The 15,360-nt window shown below is 38.1% G+C and overlaps 1 protein-coding gene across 5 annotated transcripts in view; it reads right to left on the minus strand.

The window, feature by feature from the left end:
* The window catches only part of CTTNBP2NL (CTTNBP2 N-terminal like), a 54,734-nt gene extending 40,124 nt beyond the window's left edge, over positions 1–14,610 (minus strand). Inside the window, exons 1-3 of one of the 5 annotated variants that reach the window (XM_037826373.1) lie at positions 3,850–4,031; positions 1,939–2,064; positions 189–518 (exon numbers count right to left, since the gene is read on the minus strand). The gene's annotated coding sequence lies outside the window, so the exon portion shown is untranslated. Of the gene's footprint in view, positions 1–188; positions 523–1,938; positions 2,065–3,849; positions 4,032–12,677; positions 12,928–14,559 lie in introns of those variants that run through there. The other 4 variants (XM_037826372.1, XM_037826370.1, XM_037826371.1 and 1 more) reach the window with 4 other exon arrangements.
* Between the last annotated feature and the right edge of the window lie 750 nt (positions 14,611–15,360).

Consider the following 15,360-nt stretch of genomic DNA (forward strand, 5'->3'; position numbering starts at 1 on the left):
TTTACTTCCAAATTGCTGCTCTCATAATAGTTTTCTTTAAAGAGAATCACGACATGACTAGTACATACATATTCCAGTAATTCCCAACTCCTATGAGCACATTAAATTTTAGGGATACACAAAAGAGTCATTGATTTTTTCCAGAGCTACTGCCTTTAAGTGAAAAAGAACATGTAGAAAATGCATACCTCGCTGTGTTGTTAGACTGTGTTCCAGGACATGCTGTACAAATTTTTACCACATAGTAAAATATACTCAATGTAACCTCAGTTCTCACTGCTAACGTTCTAACTAGTGAATTTTAGTAACTAGTAAGTGATTCTCACTTCAGTATTAGAGACATGTCTCACAACAGTTACTTTAAAAATAAAACCTAATTTTAAAAAAACCCTAATAAAACTAAGTTTAATGTAAGATGGAATTTTGGAAAGAGCATGTGGCTTTGCAGAGAGATGGATTCCAGGTCTGTATCTTCTTAGTTGTGTGACTTTGGGCAAGTTTTCTGATTCTCAGTTTTCCTATCTGTGAAAGGGGATGATGATATCTAATTAGCAGATTGTTGTGAAGATTGAGTTAATAAATATAAAACATATAGCCAAGTTTCTGACAGCAGCTCAGTAACAGTTTTAATTATTAATTAATCTCCTTTCTCAGTTTCCAAAAGAATTCTAAGAAATGCATTACCAAAATTGGAGGCAGCCAAGATCAATGACCTCAGCTGCTCTTTTGTAACCGAGAACCACAAATGAAGAAGGGTGATAGCACTCTGGAGTGAAGAATGCTGGGGAATTTAAACACTAGTTGATTTACATTGATTTAGATGAGCCCCCTCCCTCTCCTAATGGTTTCATGTTTTTAACTCCCTCAAGGAGATTATAAGGCAGAGGAAAAAGTACTATCATTTTTTAGGCCTTACTTCTCCCCTCTCATGATGGTAGGCAGAATAATGGGCATATGGTAAAGGTATTTCCTAAATACCAACTGCAATGACTAAGTCAACTGGCCATATAAGCACCAAGGTAGGAAGGTAGGAATAGAGCTAAAAATGATAGACTTCTTCACATATTACTCTTTTTTCTTCAACACCTCTACAGTCCTTAGATATTCTTCTTTAGAGACCCAAAACTGTGGCTTAAAGAAGCAGTGTGATACGAGTAAGAAATAATAGTCTGGGAATGAGAAGTACAGAATTTCAACCTCAGCTCTGCCACTAAATAGCTTTATGGTCTTGGGGGGAAAATTATCCAGTTGCTCTGGTCCTGAGTTTCTTAACAGATAAAATAAAACAGACTGGATAATCTCTGAAGTCCTTCTTGGCTACATCCTAACCTTTATGGCTATAAATCAAGTATTATTTGTTAGATAATTCAATTAAATAAGGATAAGAGGCAAATTTTACAGAACTGTATCAGACTGTACCCAAATCAAAGTTCTTTGACCTTTTGTAATAAATACACATCCTCATAAAAGCGTAAAACTGAAACAATCTTCAGAGTCGCTTTTATTATAAAAAAGTCCAGCCTAGGCAATAAAAAATTCTATTTTTTGTAAATGCATAAAGAACAACATTCTTACCTGTTATCTCTACATTTATAAATCACTTCTGTACACAAATTTTAATATCTTGAACACTTTGCTAATATATACCAACTCATTTAGCTTAGTGTCTTCATGAAGTGAATATAGTACAAATATGACACAGGAGGCAAAAAAGTGCCACAGCTATGTAACTCAAGAACCAACACAGATCTGTTTCCAATAATCTTCCTTTATAAATACTAAAATTTAGCAGTTCTTTGCTGTTCTATACATTTGAATCTAACCTCAATATGCAGGACACTGCAATAAATTTTTGTCTGAAATATAAATATAAGATAGTAAAACTGTATTCTCTTTTAGGATGGCAGTGAAATTCCTGGGGATGGGGGTGATACTGACCTGATAACTGGCAGAGTCACACTTTAGTCCACAAGTATAAACTCTTAAGGTTTTCTTCAGTTACAATTTGGGAAAACTGACAAGCATATTTAAAATGTCATCAACATGGTGGGAAAGTGTCCAGTGCTGCAAAATAATAAGAAATTTATTGTCAACGTGACCACACTACAAACAAATTTGGTAAATCCCATAAATGTAAACTGTCATTATACCTAACGAGGCCTGACAGCTGTAGGTTGATACTGACAAGAAAAAAGAAAATAGCCAGTTCCTTAAGTTGAAGCTGAATAAAATTGAAAATTCCGGGAACGTGATTTTACTTTCAGCAGTTATAGTTAGAGAAGGTGAGGGCATTTGAAATATTTTTTACTTTGAGACATCCACTGCCATTTCAAGAAAAGCTTCTGAATATCATTGGAAAGAGAATGACCTTCTCTCCCTGAATTGGCAAAAGCATAATTGTTTCAATCATCTTGACTTACGTAAAATACACTCAGGTAGAAAAATATTATAATTACAACTGAACTTTTCAAACTGCTAAATTTGTGTAAGGAAAATTCTCATCCCTTCACCTCCTACCAATTCATAAACAAGCAAATGAACCTCTCAACATCTCGACTTTGTCTATAAGGCTCATTACTTCACCCCAGCTTCTACTTTATCCCATTCATTTTCAAATATTACATGTTGAATTACGTGCAGTTTCTTTTTTTTTTTTTTTGGTTAATGTTTTTCAAACAATGTGTTAGACCATGCAAACTTTTTAGAAAAATGGTAGGCTTTAAATTTTATTTGATAAAATGTAATTTTTGTCTTGAATTTTAAGGCACCAAGTCAGAAAAGCTAGCAGTCAAATAGGGACAGTATCAAAGGAGGAATATTGCAATGCAATAAACAACCTGTTTCATTCAACCAACATTCAGTATTTAAGCTAATTATGAATCTCTCAGTTTAGGCAAGGGAATGTGGGTTTGTTGTGCAGTTGATAACAAGAATATAGAACCATCATATAGGAAAACCACTGAGTATGCTACTTCAGCCATTTCTTCCCAATATATAAATTATGTGGTCTAGGATTTTCAGAAAAAGGTTGTTTATAACCCCATATTCATTAGAAGAAATATGACTGTCAAATCTTCAGCGTGCTATATTATAGTCTACATACTCATTCCCTACTTATTTTCTAAATAAGCTGTTAACTTGTTATTGTCATCTTCCATTAAGTGACTTTGAAAGATAAGATCATTTCAACCAGATGCTCTGCTCATTCCTTCTATTAGACTCTCTCCAAGACCTAACTTTCCTAAGAGTTTAGACATACATATTTCTGTCTAAGGAATGCTATAGTCAATAAATTTGAAATAAAAACCACTTGTGGATAAATTGTCTGGATACATTGTCAAGCACTGTGGTACAGCCAGACGTAACTATATAAAGCTTTATGATTTTCTCTATTAAGAAAATATACATGTAAATACATAATATAAAAAGGACAATGCTATATATTACAATTCCTGAAAAAATAAACCCATTTAAGGGTTAAGTATGAACCTTATTTTTATGTTATCAATAAGTGATTTCAAACATGAGCTTGCCCAGCATACCATTTGGTCCATTCACATACTATATTCCAGCAAGCAAGGACCAATAACCAGGAGATCATGAGTCCTTTCTAGATGAACTTTCATGTGCCAACAGTTAGAAGAAGGGCACCCTACTGTACCTCCTAAACTATAGTTCTGATTTTATCGAGAAAGTATGCAGCTGTGGCTTAGACTTAGTTCATTTTATTCTGACCTATACCCAAACTCCACTCATTCTGTTTCTGGTGGTAACTTTTCCTTCTTACAGAAGTCCCAGCTTTGGAACTCTGAATTCTATAGGATAGCAGGCATTGTTTTTTTAACTTACCATATGAAGATTGGTTGGCAGAAAAAGAAACACCCCAAACAGTTTCTATGGCTATGCAAGCGGTAAGGCAGGGCAGGGTGGAGTATGAACAAGATGTTTGTCTGTCTAGTATCTGGGTGGATGTCTGAATGCTTTATTTCTTTCTAGGTGGTGGGTGATACGAGACATGAAAGAGGGAAAACATTTTTAGATGAGTCTTAGATATTTCCTGACGTAAAAATACTTCAAGAAAGTCTACAGAGGCCTATTAAAAAAAAAAAAAACAAAATACCAACTTGGCATATATATAAAAAGGACACACACATAATCATATCTTTTACCCAGAGATCACCCTTACAAAATTGTATAAAACTCACTTCTTTATTATAAACACAGATATCAAATTTAAAGAATTTATACCTGAGCAACAACTGACTAAGTTGAGATTCAGGCCATTCAGTAACTTTTTAGTAGTAGTGATCAGATATTTACAAAGATGTAAATCAAATTTGTTTCAATTGTGTAAAGCCTCTTTCACATAAATATTCATAAGCAAAAGAAAAATATAGGAGGCCAGTTAATTCATAAAACTCAACAAGCCAAGATTATAAAATGGGTGTATTTGACAGCTTTCCATTAGATAATGTACTTCCTTAAAAATCTGGTATATATGAAATAAAAAATAAAGAAACTTGTCATGTTTATAAATAGAAAATCTAAAATAGGGACAAAAATGCACTTTTATTTTGAAAAATGTATCCAAAGCAACCTCATATTAGGGGGTGGAATGTGTTGACACATTACTTCGATTATCTCAAAAGATGTAAGATTCCCCACTCTGGCAGTTCTGGCTTTTCAGAAGGGTTATTTATGCATGTGGGCTGTTATACAGTCAGATTAGGATATTTTATAGTCAGATTAGGGGAGACAAAAATAGTACGCTATCAGAAAATAATTTTCTGATCAAGAAAGCAAATCTTCTGTACATTTGCTAAAGAAAGCTGTTTCTGCTATTATCATTTAAAAAAAGTTCTAAAATCAAGGTACAAAAACAAATCTCATTTTATTGAATTCTACAATATTAAGTAATATAAGCTTTACTTATGTTTACAAGTCAAACTTCTTTCAGCTGAACATAAAAGATACCACTGGATTATTTGTCCCTGTAACACATGCTAACCATTTACTACTTTTAAAGATTAGAACAAATAGATCTAAGCCTTCCCCTTACCATGAAAGCACCATAGTGTAATATTTCTCAGAATGCCATGCATGTCTTATTAGTCTGCTTTTTCCAGCCATACTATGGACAACATTAAATAAAACAATGATTTTGAAACAGTTTTAGAGATTGTAAAATTTAGGGATCCTTTGAAGAAAGATGTTTTGAGTCATCCTGAAACATAATTTCTAGTGTACTTACAGATAAATTACAGTGGTGCTAAGGGATCAAGATGTTTATTTATCCAATAATGTCAATATAGACTTTGAAGTAGGCCTTAAGAGAAAAGCTCTGTAACTAAGCTAATTCTTTTTATGGTTAACTTTTATAATACTGCAGCATCTATTCGAACGCACAGTACTCTATTCAAAGCAGATTCTAGGACACCAAACTTTCTAGATTTATGCATAGTACAGAAATTAATAACAATATCATTGTACTTAATCTTAATCACCACCATCTTAGTTATATAGCACAGTTTTCTAACAATTCAAACAATATTAGCAATGTAAAAAAGAAACATACATTGAGCTAAACATTACTGTGTGCCCAGCAGTGTTCTAAATACTTGAAAGTATTAACTAATTAAATCCTCACAAAAACCTTAGGTGATAGCTACCAAAACGATCATCGAATTCATCAACATCATCATCTTTATCACAATTATCATCATCTCCATTTTACAAAATGGGGAACTGAGACACAGAGGCTAAATAACTTGCTCAGTCTCATGGCTAGTAGGTGGCAGAAATGGAACCTGAACCCAGATAATTTGACTCAGAGGCTTCTTTTGTAACCACTGCTACATTAGTTCACATCTGATCTATTTTTTTAATCAGTCTTAGAAATCGTGTAGTGGAAAGACCTGGATAAAACGTGATTTACAAAGATGGAAGGGGCCTCAGAAATAATTTGACTCAGCATTCTCATTTCACAGATGAGAAGTGAAGGCCAGAGTTCATAAGTGAATTACTGAAGATTATAGTTAAATAGTAGAACTAGCTCTAGCACTTCTGTCTTTTTAAGATGTAGTCTAATCCACTTACTGGGACACCATGACAAGTAACAGGTTTTTGTTTTGTTTTGTTCTAAGACTCAAGTATCTCTAGTTTATCTTTGAGAGTGTATGTGTGTATGTCTGTCTATTTCTCTCATTTTGTCTCTTCTATTGTTTCCAGCAAGATTTATTTGTATATTGAAGAAAAGGAGGAAGTGTCCCTATGCCCATAAACAAATATCCAAACAGCTCTTCCCCCAAAATGAGGACATTCACATGAAGCTACGAAAAACAGGTCTGTCTACCTGGATATCTGTTTACACCCTTTGCAAGTATTCTCATCTGAGACAAGACCAAACCAGAAGAACTACATTAGTTAAGGTACTGGAATGGATGTTAATGAAAATGAATAATTGTTTTTGTGTTAATTTTTTTTTCATCAAAAAACAACACAAAACAAAACAAAAAAACCAACATGTCTTTTAACATTAGAATACTACCAGAAGTTTGAACCATTTCTAGGCTGGGTGTCAAATGGCTTTATTCAGTTTAAATGAAATTATAACACTTCAATCAATTATATATATATCTGCCTATCTGTATCATCTATCCATCTCAGTCCCCTAATTTTTGCTTTTTTGAAATAAGCCACCATGACTTGTGAAATACTACAAAAAAAGACAACAATGAAACAGTGACATGTAGATTTTGATTTCATTTCCAGTAAAATGATTCACAGGCCACAATTCCAGAGGCAGCCTGGAATACAAAACCCTTCAAATGCTAATGTAAGATGAAGTCATTGACCCCATCAGGATTGCAAACTGGGAAGAAACTCACAGAGAGTATGGTATGGAAGATAAAACCATTAAGGTATCTGGCTTTTAGCTATGCCCTTAACCCTGAAATGCAAACAACTTCAAACAAGCCTCAAACAGAAATGTTATAACTGGTGATGTTTTGCCTTCTAAATCAGACAATTGATTAAAAAAGTTTGGTGTCACCTGAAAGTCAGAGCTAGAGCTAGGCAGATATGAATGTCAGTATTAGTGCATACAGCCACTGTTAGGAAAAAAAAAGCTGAAGAAGAGCCCAGACTTCAATTAGTGATATGAATGAAGCAGGTCTGGTTAAGAACAGGGCAAACCGGGCCAAAGGGTAAAGGTCGAAACCGACTGTGTTTTAAAATTTCAACTTCCATATGAGACCAAGGGAAGAGATGTCTATTTGGTCAGGATCTTTATTTTCTAAACAGTACAACTCTACAGTCGGTTTGCTCAAACACCACAATTACATGGACCTTTGAATAGGAAGTGAATACGGTAGGTTAGTACAGGCTAGAGTGAAATAGTGACACATCCCAAAGTAATTTGGGCAGATAATAAAAAATATATTTACAGCCTCCCCCCCACCCAGGCCCGAGGAGCTGGGGGAAGGTGCAGAAGTGTTGGACTTCCTCACCTGGATTGGTGTTGATGTTGTCACAAACATTGGGACTGGCGGTTTGATGTGCTGGGTCCTCGATCATGGGACTTGCCCTTATGAACTCGTTGCTGCAAAGGAGAGGCTAAACTTGCATATGGTTGTGCCTGGGAGTCTCCCCCTGGGTGCCTCGGATGTGGCCTTCTCTCTCTCTAACTGAGCCACCTCGACAGGTGAACTCACTACCCTCCCCCCTACGTGGGACCCAACTCCCAGGGGTGTAAATCTCCCTGGCAATGCAGGATATGACTCCCAGGGATGAATCTGGACCCGGCATCATGGGACTGGGGGTATCTTCTTGACCAAAAGGGGGATGCAAAATGAGACGAAATAGTTTCAGTGGCTGAGAGATTTCAGGTGGAGTCGAGAGGTCACTCTGGTGGACATTCTCATGCACTATATAGATAACACCTCTTAGGTTTTAATGTATTGGAGTGGCTAGAGGTGAATGCCTGAAACTACCAAACTCCAACCCAGCAGTCTGGACTCCTGAAGACGATTATATAATAATGTAGATTACAAGGGGTGACACTGCGATTGTGAAAACCTTGTGGATCACACCCCCTTTATCTAGTGTATGGATGGATGAGTAGAAAAATGGGGATAAAAACTAAATGACAAATAGGGTGGGATGGGGGGATGGTTTGGGTGTTCTTTTTTCACTTTTATTTTTCACTCTTATTCTGATTCTTTCTGATGTAAGGAAAATGTTCAGAAATAGATTGTGGTGATGAACGCAAAAAAGAAAAAAAAAAAGCATATAAGGAGGGATGGGAAGGAAAGGAGAATAAGGTTGTTTGGCCACTGTTGATTGTATGTGTAATTTTGTATTTTTCAATAAGTTGCAATATTGAGGAAATGTTCCTATAAGTTGGAAAACTTTCCGAAAGTTTTAAGGAACAGAATAAGGTGGAGATTGAAAATGTTCTACAGTTTGTAAACAATTCTGATATTCTTTCATGTTATTTGCATGTCCCTGCAAATGCTATGTTATGCTTAAATAAAAAAATAAGACCTAAAAAAAAACAAACTTTGGTGTCAGCAGAAAATTACCAACAATGAATCTAGCAATTGTTTTTGCTCCAAGGTTCCTTGATCAACTTAACCTTTGAGCTTTAAGTTCTTCATCTATTAAATGGAGAATAACAATATATACTTTAACAGAATGCTGGGTGTTTAAATGAGTTAGTGACTGGTCAGTTCTCTCATTTCTCAACCCTGCAGTGCATATATTTGGTTTCATCTGAAAAGATAATGAAGCTTTCCTTTTTCCAGTGGGTTGTTATCATCTATCATTCATGTGTCTAATTTAGAAATCAAAACAAGTTTGTTCCTTCTGACTTGGCAGGTTAATCTGCTTCAAGAAGAAGGAGACAGCCTGGCCAGTATCTGGGAAAGTCAGCTTTGGGACATGCACAACACATGTTCAGGCCAACAGTACCTACACACTACTTAGGAAAAGAGAAGGACATTCTTCTGCCTAGATAAGCTCTTTGTGCCTTTAGCACATAGGTGGAAAGCATGCCTTTCTTTGCTTCCACTGAATTTTTACAGCCTTTAAGCAAATCACAATTTTAACTTTTAATGACAGAGAAATGGCTTTTCTAAAAATATCACAGCTTTTTTCTACATTATATCAAATGAATAATGGATATGTATCTACATTCATAACTCAGGGGCAGTTATATTCTACTGTATCAATTCATCTGTTTACGTATCTAACTTCTTTCTCACAAGACTGAATTCTCTTGAGCAACCACTCTGTCTTACTCAACTTGATGAGTTTCAGCACCTAACAACCAGTGGTACAAAGAGGTACTCAAAAAATGCTAGTTGAATCTAGACAGGATTGGAAAGAAATGTACAGTACCTTGAATACCAGCTAAAACAGATGGACTTTATCTTTTAGGAAATGAGAAGCCACTAAACATCTTAACAAGATAAATATCATAGCAAAAGCATACAGTTAGGGAGGTTAAGGCTTGCGGTACAGGGATGATTTGAATAAAAAGCATCAGGAGGCAGAAAGAACAGTTGGGAGAGAACAGTCTGGGTATCAGGCAAAAAAAATATGTAAACTAGGAGAGTGGCTGTAAGAACGGACAAGAGAAGAATGATACAAGAAACTTTTAAAGAAAGAATTTATAGTAACTTGATGACTGATTCCATTTAGGGTGTTAAGAGGGGAAATAATCCCAGAGCAGCTGAGGTTTTGAGACTGGGTGACCAGAATGATGATGCCACTAACAGAAACAGGGATGTTAGAAAAGGAACTGATTTTAGGGAGGGAAATGATGAATGTGATGTGTGACATGCTGAGTGAGAAGTAATTATACCCCCAAGAGGAAAGTTTAAAGAGTCAGCTGGTGTGGTGAAGCCTAAGGGCTTGGAAGTGGAGAAGCCTTCAGTGATAGAACCTTTCAAGAAAATATCTCTGTACCTCAATTTAAGGATAAAAGGTGACAAGAAGTTGATATATAGGACTGGAACAGGTCATTTTTATACACCAAAATACTAAACCAATTAAGAACCAGTTTGATTCTGTTGTTACTCCTGTATGATCTCTGGCAATAGAAAGGGGTAGTTACCAGTAACTCCTCCCCACCCCCCCAAAAAAGTGAGGACTTCTCTCTTTTCCCTACAACCTTCCTATCAGTTATACTTTCTAATTTTTGCCTCTTGTTAAAATAATTCACCCTGTGTCTCCCTTATGTTCTCCTGCCTCTCTGGCTCTCACCTTGCTACCAGGGCAAACCCAGAGCACACTTCAGCCTAGCCTTCCCCAGCAGTTTTGCACAAAACATCTATGCAGATGCTCCCAAAGCATCAGGAGTCCTTTTTGTCTGTGAACTCCATCACCCTGTTTTCCTTTCTAGTTTCTACTAAACTCAGTAACAATGAAGGAATATATTCTTTGCGGCTACAGAGGTCAGAAAGGATCCCCTCAACAGAAAAGAATACAATTTGATTGGGAAGCAAGCTTTGGCTTCCTATCTGAAACAGAGTTTGGAAACACCTGGCAGCAAAGAACCTTATTATTGCATTCTTTACAATGCCTGCTTGTAGTCAAGTTTACAAACACCCACTCTTGCCTCCCCACCCCCTACCCTTAACTCTCTTACCCATGTTTTCCTCTCATTCCAGTTTTGGTTGCTCCTATGATTGCTCCTTACTTGGGGATAAGGTGGGGTTAGGTGGAGAAGTTGTCTTCAAAAGTAAGACAATGATCATGGTTAATCAAAATTACCATTGAAAATCCCTCCAATCTCACAGAAGCTACAATGTATCCATAAAACTATTTACATGCCATTCAGGATGGAGGCACTTAGGAAAGGAGAGCTTGGAGGGGAACAAATGGCAATTCAGATAGAAGACATTTGCTAGTTGAGTCCCTTGCCTTACTTTTTCCCTGCTAAAAAAATTCAAGAAAGATAATTTTCATGCCAAAATTATTAAGCATTACACTGTATGACAGACACATACTGTCCTAAACATCCTTGGATCAGATGCCTGAGATCATGACATATGAAAGCTATTTCCCTCTACTTAGGAATCTTAGCTGTATATTGAAAAACTTAAAACAAAATCAATCAGTAACTAAAATTAGACACCAATTTTTCACCTTTGCTACAATGCTGAAAGAGTATAAGAATATTTAATATTAAGGTCTCTAACACATATAGAATGGTACTACTAATAATGGCAATACTACTTATCAACCATTTAGTGCTTTCTACATGTTGGGTACCTTGCTTCGTTATTTATGTATATTAGTTAATGCAATCCTTAAGAAAGCTCTAAAATTACATACTATTATTTCTATCTCATAGCTGAGGAAACTGGTGCATGGTGAAAAGCAAACTCAGCTCTTTCTCTGGGTAAAATAGGGAGTAGCAGAGCTGGGATTTAAACGCAGGTTTGCCTCTAAAGTCTGTGCTATAAATGACTATACTAAATAGCCTCACAATAAATAAGCCATTTTCTCACTGAAATGCTTTGAACTGAAACTTGGAAGACTTGATTTTTAGTTATTAGCAGTAAACATTCAGGAAATAAGAACAAACGGCCTTTAGAAACAGACTGACAAGCCATTCCTGGGGTTAACAACCACAAACTGGACAAATTTCCTCTAGAAATAAATCTCTGCTTCTTGTCTCATGCCACCAAACACCACTCTAATCCAAACAGAAAAGCCAAAAATTCCAATCCTGTTCTGCAAATTAACTGGCAGTATTGCAAACCTGATTCAGCCAACACACAAATCCATTGTGAACTGAGCATGTCATGACCACCATAATCAGCCTGTACGTTTCTATGCAGGGACCCTATACTGTTATGCGCTCCATTCATGTATTTAGTGCTATTTCAGTAAAGCACAAAATCAACTCAAAACCAATTTTAAAAATCCCAAAGTAGATCAGTAACTTGTGAAAACCAAGCACTTGGAAACCATTAAACAAAAATGAGCAGCCCATCAGTTCCTAGTCTGTTCTCCTAAATTCACTTTATTCCCATCTGGTCCAATTCTTAGAAAAATAAAAGAAAATCCTGAAATAACTAGCATTGATTACACCCATTAGTCTGGTTCAAATTTCATGACAGAAAAATTACATTATCTAACCATCAGATATTTTCTTATAGGAAGTTCAATATTTTAGTCACTTAATATATGGGAGCATCATAGATATCAGATAGAGAAAATAAAGTTAAATCAAGACAAAAAGTACACTGTTTATACTAACAAGATGTGCCATATCTTATGAGTGCATTATCTTCCCAGTTTACCCTAAGGTGACAGTGCCAAACTAAGTTCAGCAAACACCCTTTAAGTTACACTATGTCCTAGGCACTATGAAAGATAAAAGATGAAAAAAAAAAACACCTGTATCTCCCCCTCAAAGAATTTATAATAGATTTATGTAGATAGATATATCTAGATTAGACATACATAAAGATCTTCAGGCTACAGTGCTTTCCTTCACCTAACATCACCAATCAGGTGTTGAAAAACTTAGATTTCCAAGCCCCAAAAGTGTATCAAACAGGCTTGCTTATTGTACCAAATAATCAAAGAGCATTATTTGTTTTTTCCTCTCTGCTCACTGAGGCCCTGGCAACACCACAACTTTGGTTTCCTTAGTCTCTTACCTTGGTTATTTTCTGTTCTCTGCTCATGTAATAAGATATATCTTTCTGCTTTTAGATTTTCCTGTTCTGCTTTTAGATTTTTCTGCTGCTATTCCTGGGGGCCCATGCCTTATCCTCCTATTGCAGTCCACTTTCTGTGTTTGCTGGGGAGACTCTATAGTTTCTTCTTTGGGCTTTCTTACTCAAGATCTGTAAACAATCACCGAAAATATCTGTGAGCACTGAGAGTGGCTCGAGCTGAAACCTTTCAACCCTAACTAGTCAAAAATAATTACCTTCAGGAAGTCTAATCAGGAAGGTAAAAGACAACAGCTATTACAATCACCTTCTGTGATTCCAACTCCTTGCAGATAGATAACAGTAGTGAGGGAGACTTCAGAATGAAAGCAAAAGAAACAATGTGGCATTTTTAATGTATGGAAGTGATATCCATAGATGATTACTGGGAATTCTACAGCATTAACATTAGGCCAAAATCATCAGTACTTTGCACCTGCTGAAATGAAGGTCAACTTGACAAAGCCTCTATGAACACACTACAGAGGCACTTTGTGGTAGTTACACATGTGAATAAGTGGAGTTTACCTTGCCTTTATTTATCCTTATCTCTGAGATTTTAAAATCGCTTTTACCTTTCATCATCTAAATGTTGGTAGATGAAAACAGTGTTGCAAAACCAGTAAACGACATTACAAATGTATTATTTTCCCCTGGGGAAAAAAACACCCACCATAAAAGAAAGGGTAGTTGAGAGAGTAACCAAAAGCCACAGGACCAGATTAATCATAAACCTAGACAAATGAACATGAATTTTCTTCAAACACTTCCTGCCTTTTGTTTCAACAGAACTATTCCTCCAAGGTTAACTGCAATCTCCTAGAGCAACGGACCAGCCCACCCTAGGAGACTCATTCCTAGTCCAATGTTATTTATTTACTTATCTATACTGCTTCATTTTCAAACATGCTGTTATTCACCAACTGTCAATGTACACTGCATTCCTACCCACACAAGGCCAACTCTGAGGATATCCACCACACCCACCCCTCTGTGAAATATAAGAGGGTGGCTTTTCATCAAGTTTTCAGGGAACAAATAGGGTGGAAGACAAAAGTGAACACAACTCAAATCTAAAAAACCCTTAGAAGCTGGATTCTCCCTCAAGGAATAGAGCCTAGAGGAAGTAAAAAGGCTGAAAGGGGGAGGGGTACTATTTTCTCCTTCCTCCAGAATCTAAAAAAAGTCCATCTTTACTCCTGAAACAGGGGAGCTCTCAAATCAACCCCCCTCCCCGCTCCTGGAGAAGAGAGGATCAGAGAATGGGGGATGGGAAGAGCTGAAGTGGGGAAGACCGCTTGGCTGGTAGAGCTGACCGCGTAGGTCGGGTCTTTGATTTTTGCTTCTCGCATCCCTTTTCTTTGGGGGGGGGGGGGGCGGGTATTGATTTTATCTCACGGATGAAACTAGCTCTGGTGCTGCCCTAGCGGGCGGGGACAGGTGAAGGGAGGGATGTCTGGCTTCCCGGGAGTACAAAATGGGGGCGGGGGCGGCAGCGTAGGGAATGGGAACCTGTGCGCCCTCCTCCAAGGCTGAGGCGCGGGGCGAGAGCGGCCTGTAAATGAGGGGTATCAGGAGGGAAGCCCCTTCTGAGGAGAGAGGAATTGACAGAGGACAATAAGTAGCTGAGAAGACCCTCGAAGGATGAGGAGCCGCCTCCTTCGGGAATACCGGGAGGTGGAAGAGACGGCCCCGCCCCCTCAGGGAATGGGCGCGAGTGGCACTTCGGACGGTGATGGGAGGATACCGGTGGTCCTACCCTTGCTTTTCTCTCAAGAACCCGGCCTCCCAGCAATCACCAAGCCCCAGTCCTACCGGCTCCTACCTTTTGCCGGCGCTCCGGGACCCGCTCCCCGCCGCCTCCGCCACCCGCTCCCCATCCACAGCCTCCCGAGGCCCCGCCCCCTCAACCACCAGGCAGGGGGATTGGCATCACCTGGACCAATCACCACCTCGCCTATGCAGCCCGCCGCCAATCCGCACCGTTTGGAGGCGGGGCTTCTCCAATGTCATTTAGGCTCCTCCCGGGGCCCCAAGATCCCTTTTGTTTGGAGAGAGCCAGGCTAGGATTGAGCTCGCGTCACTTCCGGTAGGAAGCTCGCTACTTCGGCCCCGGCACGAGGGTAGGCTCGAACCCCTCCCGCCCTGGAATCTGCAACTTTCCCCCCTTTCAGTATTGTTATTGGGCAGGACCGTGGCTAGTGCTTCATGCTTTGCGCGATGGTACGTGAAGCTTAGGAATGACGGGCTTCTTGTGCTTGGATGTGATTTTATTCAAAATGTTTTTTTTTCCAAAAAGTGAGCTTTGGTGTCTGTTTTACAATTAGTTGTTGAAAACCTGGTTACGTGGCTTCCCTTCTCCCTCTTTTTTTTTTGAACGCGCCCGTGAAGGGGTGTGGTGGTAGTAGCAAGGGCGCAAAGATGAAATACCAGAAGACTGCAATACTTGCGTAAGAGAATGCTTGCCTTGGAGACCTTACGGCGGGGACACAGGATAGCATCAGGGAGGGCATTAGCCCAGCCGACCTGCCTTCCAGACTTCTTTTCTATACACCGCGTGAGGGCTGGATAGTGGGAGGCAGGCAGGAGTCGAATAATTTCATATTTGTGTGTCAAGTTTTTCCAC

Source organism: Choloepus didactylus, chromosome 2 (genome assembly GCF_015220235.1).
Source record: "Choloepus didactylus isolate mChoDid1 chromosome 2, mChoDid1.pri, whole genome shotgun sequence".
In the NCBI taxonomy this organism is placed as follows: domain Eukaryota; kingdom Metazoa; phylum Chordata; class Mammalia; order Pilosa; family Megalonychidae; genus Choloepus; species Choloepus didactylus.